The 14,666-nt window shown below is 39.2% G+C and overlaps 1 long non-coding RNA gene across 1 annotated transcript; it reads right to left on the bottom strand.

The window, feature by feature from the left end:
- Nucleotides 1-1,888: 1,888 nt before the first annotated feature.
- On the bottom strand, nucleotides 1,889-14,666 carry LOC112223079. The gene is made up of 3 exons (XR_002949236.2): nucleotides 14,550-14,666; nucleotides 2,470-2,591; nucleotides 1,889-2,270 (listed from the first exon to the last, which is right to left on the bottom strand). It is a non-coding gene; the product is annotated as an uncharacterized LOC112223079 (long non-coding RNA).

The raw sequence follows: 14,666 nt of genomic DNA, 5'->3' as shown, positions 1-14,666 counted from the left end.
CTGGAACAGGTAGCACATTAGAAAGAAGCTGGCTTGATGAAAACAATGTCCATGTCGTCTGTTCTCTTTAGTCGCAATGTCATTTGTGTTTAGATAAAAAGCTTGTTTTTGAATGGTAACTGTATTAAGGGTGGAGTTTGGGGCAGGGTGAGGAGTACTGGTAAGGTGTGACTTTCACATCTATAGTAGCCAGGCTATAAAGAGTCTATTTTCCTGCTAATATGGCTACAAGGTGACTGAAAACCTGTTTTCAAATTGCCACCAGCTGTCCATCACTACTGTAAATAAAAACACAGCATCTTGTTTACATTTTTTTATTGTAACCACCATGTCACAAATCATTTGTAGCTACCTTTCCAATTATTTTTAGAGTTTGGGATTTACAAATGTGTGCCTTTCATGTATTTTTCGTAAAATTCAGTTCAGATTTAAGTGTAACGTTTGAGTGACACCTTAAGTGAGAGGTCTAATGCTTTAATATTTAATAATATCGTCCTTTCAAATTCATATCTAAGGGGCATTTTTCACACCATTATTTGTTACATTGTTTTAGTTTGAACGAGCAGACTGGCACTAAGAACAGCGGGAACGTTTCCCTAATCAGCGCCATTATTAGTGCAATGCCCCTTAAAGTGTTGGTCCCCCCTCCCCCTTCCTTCCCCATGGGCTAGGTCCATCTTCTGCGGCACATCCGGTGCCCCCTGCCCTCGTGCCTTGAACCTCACGCCCACCACTATTTCAGTGGATACAGCTGGAGAAATGCAAGGCAATCCCATTGCGTGCCATTCGGGAGCCATGACCAATATGACCAATACAGTTGTAGGTTTACATACACTTAGGTTGGAGTCATTAAAACTCAATTTTCAACCACTCCAAAAGTTTCTTGTTAATTAACAAACTATAGTTTTGGCAAGTTGGTTAGGACATCTACTTTGTGCATGACACAAGTCATTTTCCCAACAATTGTTTACAGACAGATTAATTTATCATTCACTCGATCACAATTCCAGTGGCTCGGAGGTTTACATACACTAACTTGACTGTGCCTTTAAACAGCTTAGAATATTCCAGAAAATTATGTCATGGCTTTAGAAGCTTCTGACAGGAAAATGGACATAATTTGAGTCAATTGGTGAACCTGTGGATGTATATCAAGGCCTACCTTCAAACTCAGTGTCTCTTTGCTTGACATCATGGGAAAATCTAAAGAAATCAGCCAAGACCTCAGATAAAAAAAATTGTAGACCTCCACAAGTCTGGTTCATCCTTGGGAGCAATTTCCAAATGACTGAAGGTACCACGTTCATCTTACAAACAATAGTACGCAAGTATAAACACCATGGGACCACACCATCATATCATTCAAAATTAATAATGGTAATAATAACAATCACTTTGTTTAAAAAATAACATAAATAATAAAATAAATAATATTTTGGAGATGATTTCGTTTTCAAATAACGTAAAATGAGCGAGGAAAAAGGCCACTCTTGAACATGGTGTGAGACATTTGTAAATAAAGCGAGTTTGTTTTTTAGAATTATTTATTTATATTTTTAGACGGAGAGAAACCAAAAACCTAGTCTTCTAATGGTTCTCCCAGTTGAGGCCGACACACGTAATGAACCAGCATCTTTTGCACCACTAAGGCGGTGTACAACATGACTGGTCGGGAGTAGGCTACAGTACTACAGAGACACTGCAGCACATTGGGACCCAAAAGCATAATCAGTGCTCTAACTCCCCCTTGCTGTGGCCTGGAGCAATAAAGTAGTGACACCGGGTACCGTACTAAACCACAAATGACCTCTTAAGTCCTGCAGCATAATTGCAAAACTTTTAGTGGAGCAACCACTGTATGTAATCGATTGAAACACAGACACAGAGCTGTTAGTGCTTAATGAATGTTTATTAAGACCTTTACTTCATTTATTTTACCAGGCCCATTGAGACCAAAGACTCTTTTGCAACTCACAATTACACATAAATCACAGCAGCATAGAAAATACAAACAATCATGTAGAACAACCACATTCCTCAGTAAAGAGGTCCTCAGATCAATTTCTGAATTGATGATGATGTCGCCATAGTCTAGGACCGGAAGAAATGGAGGTGAGGAAACATGGCAACAAATGTGCCGAAATTTCAACTAGAGTGTCATCAGGCAAATCATATTTCCCTGGATAGGTTCAGAGGTGAGGGGTCAGGTGTCAACCTCAGGAGACCAGGCTGCTCCTGAAGCAGGTGGTGGCGGCATTTTACCTCTCCTGCTGGAGAGAGAGACAGAGAGAAAGAGACAGGGGTGGTGTATGATTTCAGAAAGCATAGTCGTCACCTGAGGTCTCAGCAATAGGACTATCTTCATCATCTTCATCAGAGTCCTCAAACAAAGGGCAAGTTACAAACATGACTCCACTGACATCAATGAAATTCTGAAGTAGAGAGACAGCGAAACATGAATTGTTCTACCTTCAGGCCACTGCTGCACCTCAGCAACTCACTCCTGAAGCACAGCATCATTGACATCCTGCTTGACTTCCTTCTCTGGTTGTGTTGCTGGTACCAGGCTGATTGTGGCCTCCCCATTTGAGCTATAATCCCATAATGAAAAATACATTAAAAAAATAATGTATTCTATTATTTTAAAAGTCTTTACAATATCCTTTCTGCATACCTCACAAGAGGTATGCGCCTTCGCATGCATGATGGAGAGGGTGCATTTTTAGAAGCTCCTCCAACTCTGGGCATGCCTGCATGACTTCTGCAAATATGGCCAGTATTTGCATGCAACATCGCAGCAGAAGAAGCCCACCGTGCCAACAGAACACAACTCCTTCTGCAAGTACACTGCGTAGGCATATATTTCACATCTGCACATGTTGAGGACCTTGAGGAGCATGCCATGTTGGCAAACTGCTATCTCAAGGCCCTTATCTTTAGCAGATAATTTTTTTGACGACTCTTTGGCCGCTGTCCACTCTGATGTGCCACACATTCCTTTGCCTGGTGTCTACAACATAATAATCACAGTGAAGTGCAGAGATTAACATAAAGCTATGTTATAGAAACTGTAAGAGAATAATTACACGCTTGTACTTTTTATGGACATGCCTTTCGCCTGGAAGACACTGTCGTAGAAGACCTTCTCAGAACTAAATTAGAGTCAGACTGCAAGATGACATCACAAAATTATACATCAAAGGTGGCAGGTAGCTTAGAGGTTAGAGAGGTGGGTTGCTGGTTCAAGTACCAGACATCTGACAATGTTGCTCCAACCTCTGAGGGGTTTGGATAAAGCAAAAAAACAAATCACTTATACCCTGAACAAAATATCAACACATAAGAAGGTAGTACAAACAGATTTCCAGATTTCTGGAAGTGTTATTCATTGTGATTTCCATTCACTGATATAGCAAGCATCTCCTGTGAGCAGGCAGGACAACGGAGATCGATTCCACAAAGAATATCTATTTCAAACTGCCATACGTTTTCAAATTACAATACAATAACAAAAAAAACATAGGTCATCACTACACGTATATTTTCTCTGAAGAAATATAAAATAACATTAAAGTAAAATATTAAAACCACTACAGATAAATTGAGTTTCAAAAGTGAAATGACCTACAATAAAATCAATAAAATAAGGTCAGGGGTTACAAATGTACAAACCTATGATAGAGTTTAAGAATGCATTTTTTTGTTATTGATTCATTCTCGAGATTTGATCAAATCTTGGATTTCAAGTAAAAATCTATTGCACAGATTTCAAATATTTGTTTTTGTATATATATAACATTTACCAGAGAGAATTAAGAAATTAACAACTAATTCAGTGGTTTTGTTTTAATATGAATAATAACATTTGCCATATTTCATTGTAAATACATGGGTCTTGTTAATTAAATAAAAAATGTAGATACTTACCTCACTCCAATAAAGTGTATAATAGTTCCCCCTTCTTTATCACAGAAAAGGCATATTTCCTCTAAGTCCATGAATTTGGACACGTTATTACAAGGGTATATTTTGTACAAGATTTTAAAGTGAATTTATTTAACTTATATACAAAATTTATGAGGGAGAAACCAAGCTTTCTTCCATTCAATTATTCCAGAAGAAGTTCCCTCTAGGAGAGATCTTGTTCTTGCATTCTTAAGAATGTATTATTACATTTCTTATCCAGTAGGGGGCAACCTTCTAACATAAATTGTGCATCTATCTTGACATGTTCTCCAAAACACAAATGAGATTTAATTAATTGAGTAAGTCCTGAAGGTATTGCTTTGCGTATAAAAATAAATTCTGTATAATGTATTGGGAAGTTATATGTTTCTAAGAACTCTCTCTAAGAGAGTATATTTCCTTTATCAAATAAATCAAGCACAACTATAACATTTCTTTCAAACCATTTAAGGAAGAACAAAAGACTTGTATTTAACAACAATATCTTTGTTGTTCCACAGAAGTGCCTTGTGAGGGGTGAAGTTGTGGACATGACATAGTTTCCAGGCTAAAAGGGCTTGTCAATGAAATTTGATGGGTAATTTTGCTGGAGAATACATCCACAAAAATTGAAGACCACCCAATTTCATACAAATATGACAGGGAATGAAGTACCATATATATTTAGAGCTAAGCATACATCTTTGAATAAAGTTTACTTTAAACGTATTGTTGATATCAATGAAGTCTAGTACTTCAAGCCCACCATTAGCTCTTTGTTGATATTACAGACTTCTTAAGTTTGTGTTGTTTATTTTTCCATATAAAGTCTAAGAAAGTTTTGTTGATATCCTTGCTGGTTTGATAGCTACAAATAGGGATAGAGCAGGGTAGACAAAACATGACAGACCCTCTTCTTTGGACAATAAAACCCTTCCAATAATAGAGATGTCACGCTGGAGACAGTTATTAAAGATGGATTTTTTTTTTATCTCTTGAGAGAAATTGAGATGTTGACAGATAATATGGTTTTGCGCCATTTGCACCCACAGATTGGTATTTGAGTTAGGTATGGATGAAGCAGAAGAGAATGATTTGATAATATTAACTGCAAAAGCAACCCGATCCTTGTCTTTTAGAAACAGAGCTGTATTGTCTGCTAATTGAGATATTTGTATTTCTTTCCAAATATTGAAATACCTTTTAATTCAGGGTTGTTTAAAATCTTAATAGATAGTAATTATACAACTAAAAGGAATAAGAAGGCTGAAATGGGGCAACCCTGGCATACACTACGGTGAATATCAAATACTTTAGATGTGTTATGATTAATCATAATAGAACTATTAATATCTTCATAAAACATATTGATTACAGAGACAAAGCTAGTCCCGAAACCAAAAGTGTACAAAAGTGTATTAGTCATGTGTGTTCAATTGTATCAAATGCTTTAAAAAAGTGGAGGAATAAAACAATAGCCTCTGAGTCAATTAAATCAGTGTAATCAATCAAGTCTAAAACTATTTCATTAATAAGGGGGTTTTGGCCGCTTTTAAGTCTATTAGCATATGCTAAAGTTATCAATTTATAATCTGTATTTAATAATGCAATAGGTCTCCAATTATCTATGAAAAGGGATCTTTATCAGGTTTTGGTATTAAGGAAATAACCCCTTGTTTCATGGTAGTAATCATCTCACCCTTACACAGAACCCAAACCGGCTGCGAGTGTGCGCCATCATGCGTAAATCTATTTTGTCCCCCTACACCAAACGCGATCACGACACGCAGGTTAAAATATCAAAACAAACTCCGAACCAATTACATTAATTTGGGGACAGGTCGAAAAGCATTAAACATTATGGCAATTTAGTTAGTTAGCTTGCACTTGCTAGCTAATTTGTCCTACTTGGCTAGCTTGCTATTGCTAGATAATTTGTCCTGGGATATAAACATTGAGTTGTTATTTTACCTGAAATGCACAAGGTCCTCTACTCCGACAATTAATCCACACATAAAACGGTCAACCGAATCGTTTCTGGTCATCTCTCCTCCTTCCAGGCGTTTTCATCTTTGAACTTATATGGTGATTGGCATCTAAACTTTCATAGAATTACCACAACGAGAGGCAACACAGTTCATCTTCCAATCACCCACATGGGTATAACCAATGAGGAGATGGCACGTGGGTGCCTGCTTCTATAAACCAATGAGGAGATGGGAGAGGCAGGACTTGCAGCGCGATCTGCATCAGAAATAGAAAGGACTTCTACTTTAGCCCTTGGCAACGTAGACGCTCGTTGACACACGCGAGCAGTGTGGGTGCAATAATTGAATAACATAGATTTCTACATTTATTTTGTAACGCATGCGACGCGAGCGGTGTAGTCAGGGTATTAGCTAGGCATTCTTGGAACATGTTGAATACTGGTTTCTCTAAATGTTCCCAAAAGTGTAAATAAAATTAAACAGAAAATCTATCTGTTCCAGGTGCTTTGCCCTTCATAGATTTAAGCGCATCTCTAATCTCTACTATAGAAACTCATCTTCACATATGGACTTCAACTCATCAGAACTAATTGGAACATGACCATGGACATTTTTCATAAAATGTTCACATTCAATCCCATTAAAATTAGATTTATATAGATTTTCATAGAAAGAATACACACAGCTAGAGATGATCTTAGGGTGGTAGGTAGCCTAGCGGTTAGAGTGTTTGGCCAGTAAACAAAAGGTTGCCGGTTTGAATACCTGAGCTGGCAGGGTGAAAAAAATATGTCAATGTGCCCTTGAGCAAACCACAAAACCGTAATTTGCTCCAGGTGCGCACTACTACTATGGCTGACCTACACAGTTCACTCCATGTGGCGATATATATACAGTGCCTTGCGAAAGTATTCGGCCCCCTTGAACTTTGCGACCTTTTGCCACATTTCAGGCTTCAAACATAAAGATATAAAACTGTATTTTTTTGTGAAGAATCAACAACAAGTGGGACACAATCATGAAGTGGAACGACATTTATTGGATATTTCAAACTTTTTTAACAGATCAAAAACTGAAAAATAGACTATCACAGTTCTGGAGAGAGTTTGCTGCACTGAAAGTAAAGGGGCTGAATAATTTTGCACAGCCAATTTTTCAGTTTTTGATCTGTTAAAAAAGTTTGAAATATCCAATAAATGTCGTTCCACTTCATGATTGTGTCCCACTTGTTGTTGATTCTTCACAAAAAAATAGTTTTATATGTTTATGTTTGAAGCCTGAAATGTGGCAAAAGGTCGCAAAGTTCAAGGGGGCCGAATACTTTCGCAAGGCACTGTATTTTAGGCACCCGAGTGGTGCTGCGGTCTAAGGCACTGCATCTCAGTGCTAGAGGTTTCACTACAGACCCTGGTTTGATTCCAGGCTGTATCACAACCGGCTGTGACTGGGAGTCCCATAGGGTGGCGCACAATTGGCCCAGCGTTGTTAGGGGTAGGCAGTCATTGTAAATAAGAATTTGTTCTTAACTGACTTGACTCGTTAAATAAGGGTTAAATAAATTTATTGGATCTTTACACAAGGTATTATCAATACTTAAGGTAGAAAGATTTTCTCTTGTAGTTCCTTTTTTGAAGAGCAAAATAATTGCTTGTGTTTTTCTCAACCTCCTCAACCCATTTTGCTCTAGATCTAATCAAGGTCACTTTAGCTAAATCAATGTACATTTGATCTAGTTATATTATATTTGAGATTCCAGTCTCTCAGTTTCTTCCACTGCTGAATGGGTATCCTTTTCTAAAAGAACATTCAATTTATTCATAAGCTCATCTTCTTTCAAAAATGTTTGCCTCTTTAGTTCCTTACTGCGTGTAATGGTGATAGATCTTACTTTGAATTTAAATATTTCCCAGTTACTTCCATGCTTTGGTTCTAAAATCAGTTGAGTTAAATGAGTCTATGATCAAGTTATTTACGCTTTTGTTAAAGTCTGGATAATTTAGGAGTGAATTATTACATTTCCAGTGTCCTCGAATGGATTCTTCAGAACATTCTAACTTTAAAAATATACTTTTATGATCAGTGAAAGGAGCATGGTTATGACTTACTTCTTGTACATACTGTAAAAGTGGGGGAGAAATGAGAAACAGATCAATTCTGGATCTGACCATCATTGACCTAATACACCAGGTGTATTCATTAAAGTGGGTATTAAAGAAATGCCATGTATAAACCACTGTCAGTTTACTGCAAAAAGAAGTGAAGATGTCACTATTCTTTGAGCTATTCTAGGTGGAAATCAATCTAAAGAGTTATCAGGTGTTTCATTCAAGTCTCCAGCTATTACAAGCCATGCATTTGTATACTTGTTTTGCAGCTCAGTAAGCTTATCAGCAAGATCCAAAAAGAAAGTCTTATTTGAGGTTTGAGAATTGTACCCATACACATTGCATATAATAAAACAAGCATTGTCTAGTTTGGAGATCAATATAACCCATCTTTGGACACACAAGACTCTGAAATATAACCTCTAAACTTATGAAGCAATATCATAGTACCAGCTGAATGAGTAGACCCGTGACTACAATAAACATTTCCCCATTGCGATTTCCAAAAACTAGATTCTGAATCACATGAGTGCATCTACTGGAGTAGAATGAAATCTGCATCAGTGTTTACAAAATTAAAAAAGTGATTTTCTTTTAGCTGTTTCAGAAACCCCTGGCTTTTAGAGATACAATATTTAGTGCATTAAATTCAAAATGTTGCATAACCAGATTTCTTTTTAATAACAATAATAAAACAAATACAGTGTCATGATATGAATAACTGGTTAAATAGTTGAACTACTAAACTAGGTAGCTAGTAAGGAAACCTGAGCTTAGAGAAATAACTGGACTACCCTAAACCAAGTTCGTTGTGATCAATACAATGAACCCGAAGCGGGTGAGGGTGCCGGAGCGGTCTTATAGTGAGGCTTTGGAGGCGCGCACACCACCGACCGCTTCAGAGTATATTACTCGCTAATGTCCAGTCCCTAGTTAACAAAATCGACGAAATCGGAGCAAGAGTTGATTTCCAAAGAGAAATCCAGGATTGTAACATACTCTGTTTCACGGAAACATGGCTAGCTGGGACATGCTGTCGGAGTCCATACAGCTAACGGGATTTTCAGTGCATTGTGCCGAAGAAGAGTATGTTTCATGATGAATGACTCATGGTGTAATTGTAACAACATACAAGATCTCAAGTCCTTTTGTTCACCTGACCTAGAATTCCTCACAATCAAATGTCGACCGTATTATCTCCCAAGAGAACTCTCATTTATCGTCACAGCCATGTATATCCCCCCGCAAGCGGATACCAAGATGGCCATCAAGGAACTTCACTGGACTTTATGCAACTGGAAACCATACATCCTGAGGATGCATTTATTGTAGCTGGGATTTTAACAAAGCTAATTTGAGAACAAGGCTACCTAAATTCTAACAGCATATCGATTGCAGTAGAGGAGCGATTAACGCGCTCAACCATTGCTACTCTAACTTCCCGCAATGCATACAAGGCCCTCCCCTGCCCTCCTATTGGCAAATCTGACCATGACTCCATCTTGTTGCTCCCCTCCTATAGGCAGAAACTAAAACAGGAAGCACTGGTGCTTAGGTCTATCCAACGCTGGTCTGACCAATCGCATTCCACACTTCAAGATTGCTTCGATCACATGGACTGGGATATGTTCCGGGTAGCCTCAGACAATAACATTGACGCATACAATGACTCAGTGAGTGAGTTTATTAGGAAGTGCATTGGAGATGTTGTACCCACTGTGACTATTAAAACCTTCCCTAAACAGAAACTGTAGATTGATGGCAGCATTCGCGCAAAACTGAAAGCACGTACCACCGTATTTAATCATGGCAAGGCAACTGGAAACATGGCCGAATACAAACAGTCTAGTTATTCCCTCAGCAAGGCAATCAAATAAGCAAAGCGTCAGTATAGAGAAAGTGGAGTTGCAATTGAACGGCTCAAACACGAGATGTATGTTGCAGAGCATATAGACAATCATGGATTACAAAAAGAAAACCAGCCCCGTCGCGGACGTCGACGTCTTGCTTCCAGATAAATTAAACGACTTCTTTACGCACTTTGAGGACAATACAGTCCAACCGACGTGGCCCGCTACCAAAGACTGTGGGCTCTCCTTCTCCGTGGCCAATGTGAGTAAAACATTTAAACGTGTTAACCCTCGCAAAGGCTGCTCGCCCAGACGGCATCATGAAGTGCTTTGAGAGACTAGTCAAGGATCATATCACCTCTACCCTACCTGCCACCCTAGACCAACTCCGATTTGCTTACCGCCCCAATAGGTCCACAGACGATACAATCGCCATCACACTGCACACTGCCCTATCCCATCTGGACAAGAGGAATACCTATGTAAGAATGCTGTTCATTGACTCCAGCTCAGCATTCAACACCATAGTACCCTTCAAACTCATCATTAAACTTGAGATCCTGGGTCTCGACCCCGCCCTGCGCACCTGGTCCTGGACTTCCTGATGGGCCACCCCCAGGTGGTGAAGGTAGGAAACAACATCTGCACTCCGTTGATCGTCAACCATGGGGCCCCACAAGGGTGCATGCTCAGCCCCCTCCTGTACTTCCTGTTCACCCATGACTGTGTGGCCATACACGCCTCCAACTCAATCATCAAGTTTGCAGACGACAAGTCTACAGTGGTAGGCTTGATTACCAACAACGACAAGACAGCCTACAGGGAGGAGGTGAGGGCCCTCGGAGTGTGGTGTCAGGAAAACAAAAGAGATGATCGTGGACTTCAGGAAACAGCAAAGGGAGCACCCCACTATCCACATCGACGGGACAGCAGTGGAGTAGGTGGAAAGTTTTAAGTTCCTTGGTGGACATATCACCAACAAACTGAAATGGTCCATGAACACAGACAGTGTGGTGAAGACACAACAGCGCCTTTACAACCTGAGGCGGCTGAAGAAAATTGGCATGTCATCTAAAACCCTCCCAAACGTTTACAGAAGCACAATTGAGAGCATCCTGTCGGGCTGCATCAGCGCCTGGTACGGCAACTGCACCGCCCATAACCACAGGGCTCTCCAGAGGGTGGTGCGGTCTGCATAATGCATCACTGGGGGCAAACTTCCTGCCCTCTAGAACACCTACAACACCTGATGTTACAGGAAGATACATCAAGGACAACAACCACCCGAGCCACTGCCTGTCCACCCCGCTACCATCCAGAAGGCGAGGTCAGTACAGGTGCATCAAAGCTGGGACCAAGAGACTGAAAAATAACTTCTATCTCAAGGCCATCAGACTGTTAAAGCCATCACTAACACAGTGAGGCTGCTGCCTACATACAGACTTGAAATCATTGCAACATAATAAATTGCATGGACTCACTAAGTGTTTAACAGGATTTTTGAATGACTACCTGATCTATTTTTTTATTTCACCTTTATTTAACCAGGTATGTGTGTACCCCACACATACAATTATCTGTAATGTCCCTCAGTCGAGTAGTGAATTTCAAACACAGATTCAACCAGGGATGTTTTTCAATGCCAAGCGAAGGAGGACACCTATTGGTAGACAGGTAAAAAAAAAAAAGAAAAAAAAGCTGACGTTGAATATCCCTTTGAGCATGGCTAACTTATTAATTACACTTTGGATGGTGTATAAATACACCCAGTCACTACAAAGATACAGATGTCCTTCCTAACTCAGTTGCAGGAAAGGAAGGAAACCGCTCAGGGATTTCATCATGAGGCCAATGGTGACTTTAAAACAGTTACAGCTTTTTTATTAACCTTTACTTAACTAGTTTAATGGCTGGGATAGGAGAAAACTGAGGATGGATCAACAACATAGTTACTCCACAATACTAACCTAATTGACAGAATGAAAAGAAGGAAGCCTGTACACAATAAAAAAATATTCCAAAACATGCATCCCGTTTGCAACAAGGCAATAACGTAGTACAGCAAAAATACAAAATGTTATGTTTGGGGCAAATCCAACACATTACTGAGTACCACTCCATATTTTCAAACATAGTGGTGGCTGCATGATGTTAAGCGTATGCTTGTAATCGTTAAGGACTGGGGGATGTTCCTGAGTAGCGGAGTTAGTTTTGAATTACGTCTGCTTGAAAAGGTGGCAAGACCTGAAAATTATCAACAACCAATTTGACAGAGCTTTGAGAATTGTTAAAATTAATAATAGGCAAATGTTGCACAATCCAGGTGTGGGAAGCTCTTAGAGACTTACCCAGAAAGACTCAGTTGTAATTGCTGCCAAAGGTGCTTCGACAAATTATTGACTCAGGAGTGTGAATTAGGGTAGAATGGCGGGACCCAGTTACCGAGATCTACCAACCAAAACCACACCCTTTTCCCGGGATAAATAACTGTGAGAAACCAGTCAATTTTAATTATTTATATGAACAGCATGGCGTGAAATGGAACTGTTAAATGATATGCAATGTCTAAATCTGGCTTCTCTACAGCCTCTGCATGATGAATCAACGCTCAGGGTGGGGACAGACAGCCCATCTCAGTATAGAGCGCAGTTCACAATGCATGTAGACCTATCATCTCATCATGGTAAATTTTTTCTTGTGACAGGTAGGCCTACATTTGCTACAGAATTGCCTATGCTACAGTAATATAAAGACAGAATGCGCATCTAATTTACCATTATAAACTGGGTGGTTCAAGCCCTGACTGCTGATTGGCTGAAAACTGTGGTATATGAGATCGTATAACACCGGTATGACAAAACATTGGTAACCAGTTTATTATAGCAATAAGGCACCTCAGGGGTTTGTGGTATATGGCCAATACACCAAGGCTAAGGGCTGTATCTAGGCACTCTGCATTGTGTTGTGCATAAGAACAGCCCTTAGCTGTGGTATATTGGCCATATACCACACCCACAAGGTGCCTTATTGCTTAAATAGACTATTCAAAGAGGGACGCAAGCTAAATGTTAAATACAGTAGCCAATAGAAGTTGGTAGGTTGAAAGAATAGCGAACGCGCAATGGCGGTAGGCTATAGCAGTTATTTATTCAGACCCATAACCAATCTTCGTGAAGAGAAGTGAAAGCCTTCTGCATCTAATTATATTCTTCAAGGATGTCCTTAGAATGATGAAGATAAGGACAACAAAACTTAATTCACTGAATGAAGCAACAGTAGAGAGAGAAAGAGGTAGGCTAATAACATTAGTGGAAATATTATGAAAGGTGTGTCAGCCTACTGATTATACAAATAGGTTCTATTACATTTCTAGATTAAAATCAAATTCGCTAGCCTATACTTGTAACTTTGTAGGCCATGTGCTGCACCAGAATCGCATGTTTTCTCCCTGCTTAATCGTGGTTTGAACAATTTTGGAATTCCAGTCCGTATAATACAATACAGTAATACAGTTCACAGTCAAAAATATTAGCCTACTTGAGCTCATTTTATGTATTTAGTGAAGAGAGCATATAGCTAGCTACATCTATGGGCTTTAATGTTTTTATGTCGTGCATAATGGCAGTAGCCTATATCATGTGTATTGGCTAAAGGCACAATCCTCTGGGCTTTTTGGGGCTTGGGCTCATTAAATGTTTTTAATGTAGGGCTCATCAGGCTCAGGTAGCATCAGGTTTGCATATTCAATCAAAGCTCTAATCAAATAAAGACATAGGCCTATTTATATGCTTTATAATGCTTTTGAATGACACTTCCCGTTTTGGCGGGAAATATCGGGTTACCTGGGAGAAAAGTGATTTATTCTCAAGATGGAACATTTGTAAAATACCGGGAAAATTTTCAACCCTAACGAGCCTCCTAGGTTTTGTATTGAAGTCAATGTACCAAGAGGAGGACAGAAACTAGCTGTCATCCGGCTACACCATGGTGCTACCCTAGAGAGTGCTGTTGAGGCTACCGTAGATCCTTCACTGCAAACCAGTGTGTTTAAATCAATTATTTGGTGACGTGAATATATTTAGTCGTTTTATCTAAAAAAATGAGAACTTTTTTCGTGTCTCACTATTTACATTTTTTCTGAAATTCACTGAGGATGGTCCTCCCCTATTTGTTGATGTGGAAATGTTATATATTTTGCCTGCTGCTTTGCAAGAATATCACAGAAGTCTTCCAAGACCACAGTAGGAGCTGTTTCTCATGATTCCGCAGTCGCTCGAGCATGACACCTATATCCAATGTTGCCAACTTAGCGACTTTGTCGTTATATTTAGCGAGTATTCAGATCCCTCTAGCGACAATTAAAAAAAAATTAAAAGCGACTAGCGACAAATCTAGCGACTTTTTCTGGTGTTATTGTAGGCTCTTAAGTGGACCATAAGGTTAAAAACCAAACCAAATTAAGAAAACGAAAAAAAAATAACATTTTTTTTATTTTTTTTATTAAAAACGAAGTAACGCCATAGTGTCTATTTTGGGTAATTTGTGCCGGTCCCAAGCCCAGATAAAAGAGGAGGGTTGGAATTGTGACATTTAAAAAAACAAGAATCGACAGAAGAAAGTTAATTTGTAGTTCTAAACATATTTAGGGTGTTTTTACTCACTTTTTGTCTCTCCCACGATGTTATTTCTCTCTCCTACAGCGACCATCACAATTACATTCACATGGTCAACTATGCAAATTAGGCGATTACGTCATTTAGCAACTTTTAGGAGAGCCA

This window comes from Oncorhynchus tshawytscha, linkage group LG02 (assembly GCF_018296145.1).
Source record: "Oncorhynchus tshawytscha isolate Ot180627B linkage group LG02, Otsh_v2.0, whole genome shotgun sequence".
NCBI lineage: Eukaryota > Metazoa > Chordata > Actinopteri > Salmoniformes > Salmonidae > Oncorhynchus > Oncorhynchus tshawytscha.
The sequence above is the reverse complement of the archived record's forward strand: the minus strand, read 5'-3'. Positions and strand labels throughout refer to the sequence as shown.